An 8,539-nucleotide genomic window follows, 5' to 3' on the forward strand; every position below is an offset into this window, starting at 1 on the left:
ATATATATATATATATATATATATATATATATATATATATATATATATATATATATATAAAATTTAAAAAATACCCTAAGCAAATTACAAAAACAATAGTTATTAAAAATAAAATAAAAATTCCGATACTAATACGACACAATGTAATTTATTGAATGTAATTGTCATTGGATACGACTTTCATCGAAAAGAATGTAACAAAATGTGGGCGTGGTCTGTGTTGTGAAATGAAACCACATTAAAAATTCCCTTAAACTGCGTTTGAAACATACAGCAAAGCAGCGACAGAGGAAAACACAGAGCCTGATATTATGCAAACATTTACCAATAATGTGGAAAGCGTTTTAAATCTGTTCAGTGGAAAATCCGCTGTGACGAATCTGTCCTCGTCTACCATCTGCTGTAAATCCAGGTAAAACTAGCTGCGTGCACGCGCCCGTCCCCAGATAACATGATCCCCAGTTGATCCGTAACACCGGCGGGAATAAACAGCTGAATGCAATCAGTGGGCTATCTCGTCAGCTTGCTCAGTTTGCTGCCGATTTTAACGAGCAGTTAACTTTAGTAATCTCCAGGTTGCTGTCCATAGATGATGGGTTGCTTGCTTTGGAGTCGAAAAACTGTGTGGAAGATACTAACTTTAAGAAGAGAAGACGAGTGCCTAAGAGAAGACCAGTCCTAAGATTGCGGTAAGACTGTTATCTAAGCTAAAGTAACCTAAAGCAAAGCTTTTTAAGTAGCACAAGCTGAAATTAGCCTTGTAAAAGAACAAATGTAAGTTGCTTTATAAAAGTGTTTTCTTTTTCTGGTCATTTTACAGGAAGCAGTACGACGTCTTCACAACTTCGTCATAACACTCATTTAATTGTTTTCCAGCTGCATGTAAGACATAGAGACAGTACGCAGGAGGTACAAACATCCAGTTCTTGCATCGCACGCAGAAGCTGTGAAGAGTTCAGCTCGGAGTCGATTGAGAAGAAAGAGGGTAAGATTTATTAGATTAGATCCGTTTTTGGTCAGTGTGACTATTTTTCAGGTGCATTTTACGCAGTACATCGCGCAATACTGATTGTCTTTATTGTTTGTTTTTACAGCTGCTTCAAGCAAGAAAGAGTGTGTTAGCTGAGGATGAGGTGGGCCTTTGGAAGTGCGCTACCATAGACCTGATGTCTGATGAGGAAGACGGCATCGTTGGCGCGGTGTCTGGATGGACTGTTCGACCAGCCAGGAGCTCGCCGAGCTCTGTGCCACGCTGCAGTCGAGATTAGAGGCGATTCCAAAGAACAGGGCAACGCACGACAGACGTCTGAAAAATGGACTTAAAACAGACAGAATGGCGCTAGTTACCTACAGCTCTGAAGCGGAAAACAGAGACTTCATGGTGCTGTAGGATTTTGGGCTTCTCGTGAGCTTCCTATTGTTGTGTGGGCAGATCTCAAACGTTTTGCATTTGGTTGTGTGTTTGTGTTTGTTCTAATAAAGCTCTTTCTTTGAATAAACTGCACGTCCCTGGCATATTTTCCTTTCCTCAATAAATGAATGTCCTTGATGGTTATAATAGCGTAGTCCATAGGATAACAATGACATGAATATAAAACATAATAGCATATCACATGAATATGAATATATACAATTAAAAAATAATATGCAAATCATAATTTTATATATATATGTGTGTAAAATTATTATAATTCGGGGGTTTAAATTTATTAATTTATTACCCAGGTTGACCAATAGTAACAGATCTGCCAACCAATCATGAGTGATATTTCTTGTTTCAATGTAGTAGTTTCAACCAATACTGAGTGAGGAAATTCAAGCCATTCCGCTAAGGCGCTGCCCAGAGCTGCTATTCATATGCTAATTAGAGCCATTAGCGCCGGCGCCAGCATGCCTCCGCGAGCTCCACATACGTCATGGTTCGTTTCCGTCAATATGTGGCACAGACGAACGCGACGTTCACAGGCTGTAAACTGACGTTAATTGTCGAAAATCAGGGAGATTTCCGGCCGTTTACGGGGACGAAAATCCCACTTTTCATGCAGTGTTCGAGTATGTAAAAACGAGTCAATCGGAGATTGGCATGTGATCCGCACATTCCACACTCCGCCCCGCAGCGCTGGTAAATAGGAAGTGGGATGGCAGATCAATGCTTTTTTCTGCTGAGGAGCCGAATTAGTGACTGGGCTCCTAGCGGAAGCACAACACCTGGGGACAGGACGTACGTCTCCGTTCCCTCCTTCAGGGAACGAGGGTTACATACGTAACTGAGACATTTCCTTTCAGTCGGTCACGTTCGGCGTACGTCAGAACTGACCAACGAATTGGGATCCCTATTGAAAATGCCAGGAGGCTGGCCCTTCCAGCGTCTTGCTTAAGCGCACTGTACCGTTTAATATGGTATGGAAGTCAGGGCTCCAAGCATTTAAATTTAATAATTTAGCAGACGCTTTTATCCAAAGCGACTTACAAAAAAGGGTAGAGCAATAGAAGCAACGAAACAAACAAGGCCAACAACCTGTAAGAGCTGTAAGAAATCTCAATTAATTAGCACAATACAATATATATATATATATATATATATATATATATATATATATATATATATATATATATATATATATTTTAGCCAGCTACAACAAAAACTCACGTACGCAAAATACAGAACACTGGATTTTGATAGCTATGATAACAACCCATTAGGACTAAGGCTGATGCCCCAACTGTTGTCGTTAATGCAGATTCAGTGGCCCAATGGGTTGGTTTTTTATGGCATTCTAGCTAAACGTGCAGCAATAGCCATCGACAACAAAAACTCACGTACGCAAAATACAGAACACTGGATTTTGGTAGCTATGATAACTATGTTACAAACCCGCCTGAAGGCACAAATCCGGATGAGAGACGTAGATATGATCCAGGAGTGTGCGCTTTTTGGTCGTTGCTGTGGTGATCAGTAAGTGCTCCCAAGCAGGGAGGTCAGTCACTGCTGTTTCTGTAAAACCCACTCATTGTGACTACTGAACGCTGGGAAAGCGCGCCCGTCTCGGGAGAAGGTACGCTGCAGAGCCACTTCCTTCAGAGAAGGCCTGGTGGCGGAATACACATAAGGACTAACCTGGCAGGGTAGTGCAACATATGGCAGTCTCTGAGGGAACCGGGGAACACAACTGGAGACAATAGACGCACGTATCCGGCCCAGAGGGCAGGAATGGCATTGCAAGCTGACACTTAGAACGGGCACTTAGCGCTACTGACCACTAGGGGCGAGAATGCGGGAAGATACCGGCTCTACATGGAGGCTATAGAATCTAGCGAACGTGTTAGGTGTCGCCCAGCCCGCAGCTCTACACATGTCTGTCAGCGAGGCGCCTTGAGCCAGCGCCCAGGAGGAAGCTGAACTCCTTGTAGAGTGTACTCGCACGCCGAATGGGCAAGGCACGTCTAGGGACTAGTAAGCCAAGACAATAGCATCGACTGTCCAGTGGGCTAACCTCTGCCTGGAGACAGCCTTTCCCTTCTGCTGGCCTCCGTAACAGACGAAGAGTTGCTCTGAGGTCCGAAAGCTTTGAGTCCGGTCAATGTAAGCGTGAAGAGCGCGGACCGGACACAACAAAGCCAGGGCTGGGTCTGCCTCCTCCGAAGGCAGCGCTTGCAGGTTCACTAACTGATCCCGGAAGGGAGTGGTAGGAACCTTGGGCATGTATCCGGGCCGGGGTCTCAGTACAACGTGAGAGTTACCAGGCCCGAATTCTAGGCATTCGTTGACCGAACGGAGATCCCCCTACCCTCTTAATAGGGGCCAATGCGGTCGTGAGCACCGCCTTTATTGACAAAATTTTACGCTCAATTGACTCCAAAGGCTCAAAGGGAGGGCTCTGAAGTGCCCTGAGCACTAGAGCTAAGTCCCAAGAGGGTATCGAGTTTGGGTGAGGAGGATTTAGTCTCCTCGCACCTCTGAGGAAATAGGTCGTGCTTTCCTACGGACTTACCTTCAACCGTGGTACACCGCTATTGTGGTGACGTAAACTTTGAGGGTGCAGGGAGACAGCCTTCGCTCCAGGAAAGCACGACGCTAATCAAACACCTTCGGGGGGACTTCCCGGTGGGAAGAACACCACTCAATGAACAGGTTCCACTTCAGCGCATAGAGGTGCCTCGTAGAGGGGGCTCTAGCTGAAGAGATGGTACCTATGACTGCTTGTGGTAGTCCATCTAGAACCTCCGCGTCCCGTCCAGGGATCAGACATGAAGATTCCAGGGGTCTGGACGCGGGTGCCATAGAGTGCCCCGTCCCTGAGAAGGTCATTCCTCAGGGGAATGGGACAAGGAGGGGCTGTCGCGAGGAGAGTTAGTTCTGGGAACCAGGTCCGGTTGGGGCAGTAGGGCGCAACTAACAAGACCTGCTCCTCGTCCTCCCTGACTTTGCACAAAGTCTGTGCAAGAAGGCTTACTGGGGGAAACGCATACTTGCGTAGGCCCCGGGGCCAGCTGTGCGCCAGTGCATCTGTGCAGAGGGTACACCCGGTCAGGGAATAGCACCACTGGCAATGGGTCAAGTCCGGAGAGGCAAACAGGTCTAACTGTGCGGCTCCGAACTGGTCCCATATCAGCTGGACTGCCTGAGGGTAGAGTTGCCACTCCCCTGGAGGTGCTGGCTGCCGAGAGAGCTCGTCGGCTGTCCGGTTGAGCGCAACTGGGACAAGAATGGCCCGAAGCGACCTCAGCTGCTTCTGACTCCACAGGAGCAGGTGGCGGGCAAGTTGGAACATGTGACGGGAGCGTAGACCACCCTGACGGTTGATGTACGCAACGGCCTCCATGTTGTCCGTACGGACCAGGTCATGTTTGCCACGTAGCGGCCCCTTGAGGCGGCGCAGTGCCAATATACTGCCAGCACCTCGAGGCAATTGATATGCCAATGCAATTGGGTTCCCGTCCACAGACCCGCAACTGCATGCCCATTGTACGTGGCCCCCCAGCCTATGACAGAGGCATCCGTGAACAGCACAGCATACCTGGATACATCCTCAGTGCCCACTCTGCTACCTGCTGCCCAGAGGCAGAGTGTGGGTAAGAAGGCCCGGATTGAAAATGTGGGTACCGCTGGACTCCGGAGAGCCAGTGGCAGAAACGTTAAACCAGTCAGGCCCATCATGCGAACATCTCCCCCCCGAGCAGCTCCTGTTCTCTCTAGCCTGTCCTCCCTAGACTGACGTGGTCATGTTCTCATGAGCGAACCCGAACCACCCACGAACAGAGTCTCAGCATGCTTTTGATGCGATAGAGGAGTGGGGGCCCGAGGGGATATACCCGGCGGGGAATTCATACTGTAATCCTCAGGCCACCAGCACTTATGAGCCAAAGTAGCCCTTTTCCAGTAGCACCAGAAAATGAACTAGATCGGGGGATAGGCGAAGGGACTAGACCCCATCTGAGGTTTCATAGTCTCGACCACGCATCTAGAGGGCCGACTGGCGCGTGCTGGTTGCTGTGACAACCACCACTGTCAGCCGGCCGCTCGACGGCACACGGCATGCTGAACACTCAAGTCTTTACGAGAAGGGTGAGACAAACAACGCGCCGATGTGACCACGTTCTCCCTGAGAGAACATGAATTCCCCACGTTCGCAATCTCACATGTCTACATGCGAGAGCGATCGTGGCCGTCAACGAGGACAGGAAACAGTTGCATTCCAGGAATACACGGTTTGAATGACATCTTGAAAAAGACGCAGGGTCAAACCGTGTTGCTCTTTTAGAATGGAAAATCTGCTCTTTTATTAGTGCTGAAGCACTCAGGGAGATGACCGCGGCTGCACACAGTCCGGTAATGCAAGCCTGTGTGAGCACTCAACAAAAGGGGAATACGCCCAGCGAACCAACAATTGTTTTCTTTTGTGAAAGTCGATCTCTCGCTGACGCACCATCACACCCGCACTGGCAGTTCTTCCTTCTCTCACGAGACTCAAGTTTACACACTCTTCGTAGAAACAGTACACACTGTTCGGCTCCGAAGTAGAAAGCATTGATCTGCCATTCCACTTCCTATTTATACACGCGCTGCGGGGCGGAGAGTGGAATACGCGGATCACATGCCAATCTCCGATTGGCTCGTTTTTACATACTCAAAGTAGATAGGTCTGTGAGATCAGATCCCAATTCGTCTGTCAGTTCCGACGTACGTCCAACGTGACCGACTGAAAGGGAACTCCAAGTACCATACAAAAATAAATAGTGTGTCTAATGACAAAGGTTAATATTATTTTGTATTACAAAATACAATTGTAGATACGTTGCTTACAGATCATTCACTCGATTCTTCTAGCAAAAGTCACCTTTTCCACCATATAAGTTAAAACGATAGTCAATGGAGATTGCAGAAATGCAGCTTACTTGTTTATTGGTGTTTTCAGATAATCCGCGAGAGAGAGAGAGAGAGAGAGAGAGAGAAGGCTCGCGTGCATATGGTTGCCAGATTGGACGTTTAGGTAAAACACCGGATAGTATACAGGTTTTTTTTCACAGAAAAGCTCTGTTTGGGGGTTTTAATTACTGAAATCTGGCAACCTGAAAACACCAATAAACAAGTAAGCTGCATTTTTATCAATCTCCATTTGAGATGTTTTGCTTAGTGTTATTCAGTCTGTCTGTGTTCTGTCAGGATGGTCAGGACTCACGAGCTGAACAGCTGAACTGCTGTGAGCTGCTGAAATAAGCCAATCAGAGTAGAGCTCAACATTAATATTCATGACTCTTCCAAAGAAGGCAAAAACAGAGCATTACATGCTAGGGACAATTTATAGGGTTGTAAATGGACCTGTAAAACTGTATCTGGAAAATGTTTGCCCTTAAATAAGCCACACACCCTTTATGTAGATATCAGAGAACAATTTAACATTGTTTCAAATCATTCTAGGCCACCTTTAAAAATGTCATGTCTTATTTGTCATGGGGTTTAACCAATCAGATTCAAGCATTCAACAACAATATAATATAATATAATATAATATAATATAATATAATATAATATAATATAATATAATATAATATAATATAATATAATATAATACCTGAAGCTGGAGCTATACACTGAGGTCCACATCCATTGCTGCAGCATTTCTCATTCATGGCACAGTCACTGTCATCGGCACACGACACAAAACTTATCCGGGAACACTGGTCTGCTGTATAACGTCTGCCTGGACACACTCCTGGATTTACTGTTATACAGACACATGACAGAGAAAACATATCACTGAATGCTGAATGTCTTTACAGTTTTTTTTTTTTTTTTTTTTTTTTTTGTAAGTTGTACCTATATATTATTGGAACGTGTTCTACAAGAAATTACTATTTCAGTCTTTATACTTTAAATTTCATGTTTTATTTGTTGTGGGATTTAACCAATCAGACTCAAGCATTCAACAGCAAAATAATATAATATGATATGATATGATATAATATAATATAATATAATATAATATAATATAATATAATATAATATAATATAATATAATATAATATAATATAATACCTATAGCTGGAGCCATACACTGAGGTCCACATCCATTGCTGCAGCATTTCTCATTCATGGCACAGTCACTGTCATCGACACACGACACAAAACTTATTCGGGCACACTGGTCTGCTGTATAACGTTTGTTTGGACACACTCCTGGATTTACTGTTATACAGACACATGACAGAGAAAACATATCACTGAATAATGCTGAATGAATTTCACTGTAAAAAAAAGTTTTTTTTGTAAGTTGTACCTATATATTATTGGAATATGTTTTACAAGAAAGAACCATTTCAGTCTTTCTACTTAAAATTTCATGTCATGGGTTTTGGTTCTTTTGCTGTTGTAGGCTGTAAGGACCTTTGAAAAAACTGAAATCATTTGGCATCATTTGGTTAATTTGGGTCAAGACCTGCATAGAACTACTTTAGCGGTGCGTCCATAAAAATAACTGCACACCTTCATCAACCAATCAGCGTTCATCAACCAATGCATTCATCAACCAATCAGATTCAAGCATTCAACAGTTAAAATATACATTTTTTTTTAAAGTATTATAAATATTTAATGACAATTAATTTCCTTTCATCCTTCGGTTAGCTTTACAATATATGATAACGGTCTTATTCATGCAAATGCTTTAAAACCATGTAGGGGGGGGGGGGGACTTAGTTGAATGACTATAATTGAAGGCATATACAAACAAAAATCCACTTTTTCTTCAAAGCTAAATTTTATTTTTATTATAAAATGAATTAGTAAACATTACATTAGGATCTTCTCTCACTTAAACAACCCTCAAAAAATGTGTTCTGTGCCAGGATAATCAGTTATTCAGTGAAAATCAGTTGCTTTATAAAAAAAAACATTGCAAATGGACCTTTTTTTCTCTTTTTTACTTGTCTTACAAAAGTCAAAAGATCCTATGAATGAACAAAACTGAAGTGTACAATACTCCTCCAAATAATAGTTCAGTAATTGGGTAATAAATGTTGCCAGCTAGGGATGTCACGG

General features: G+C 44.0%; 1 long non-coding RNA gene across 1 annotated transcript; it reads left to right on the top strand.

Annotated features, from left to right (window-relative positions):
- Positions 1 to 223: 223 nt before the first annotated feature.
- Positions 224 to 1,487, top strand: LOC137079382 (uncharacterized). Its single transcript, XR_010905487.1, has 3 exons — positions 224 to 689; positions 877 to 985; positions 1,095 to 1,487. It is a non-coding gene; the product is annotated as an uncharacterized lncRNA (long non-coding RNA).
- Positions 1,488 to 8,539: the final 7,052 nt, after the last annotated feature.

This window comes from Pseudorasbora parva, chromosome 6 (genome assembly GCF_024679245.1).
Source record: "Pseudorasbora parva isolate DD20220531a chromosome 6, ASM2467924v1, whole genome shotgun sequence".
Taxonomy (NCBI): Eukaryota; Metazoa; Chordata; class Actinopteri; order Cypriniformes; family Gobionidae; genus Pseudorasbora; species Pseudorasbora parva.